This window comes from Sinocyclocheilus rhinocerous, unplaced genomic scaffold (assembly GCF_001515625.1).
Source record: "Sinocyclocheilus rhinocerous isolate Xijiao unplaced genomic scaffold, SAMN03320098_v1.1 scaffold220, whole genome shotgun sequence".
In the NCBI taxonomy this organism is placed as follows: Eukaryota; Metazoa; Chordata; class Actinopteri; order Cypriniformes; family Cyprinidae; genus Sinocyclocheilus; species Sinocyclocheilus rhinocerous.
The window spans coordinates 906,262-906,601 of NW_015666573.1; positions in this window are offsets into that span (position 1 = coordinate 906,262).

Genomic DNA, 340 nt, shown 5'->3' on the forward strand with positions numbered 1-340 from the left:
AAAGCTTTTTTACTGTAGTTGCAAGGTTATATTGCGTCACGTTTATCATGAAAGCATATATACCCCCACTTTATTAGTATTTAAATAGTATATATTTACGTTTAACTTTATTCTTGAACAGATGGCGCTGTATTAAGCAGTATATAAAAAGTGTTTCTGTTGCTCATGAAAACGTTTCTGAAACGTCTGTGTATTTGACAAATATGGCATTTAATTCACTTCATCTGTGATAGAGTATGCAAACACCGCGCGAGCGTCACTAACGGGAGCAGAAAGTGTCCGGCTTGACGGCTCCGTTTTCACCTCCGCCCCCGACTGCAAGCGGCTGCTCTCGTTGACT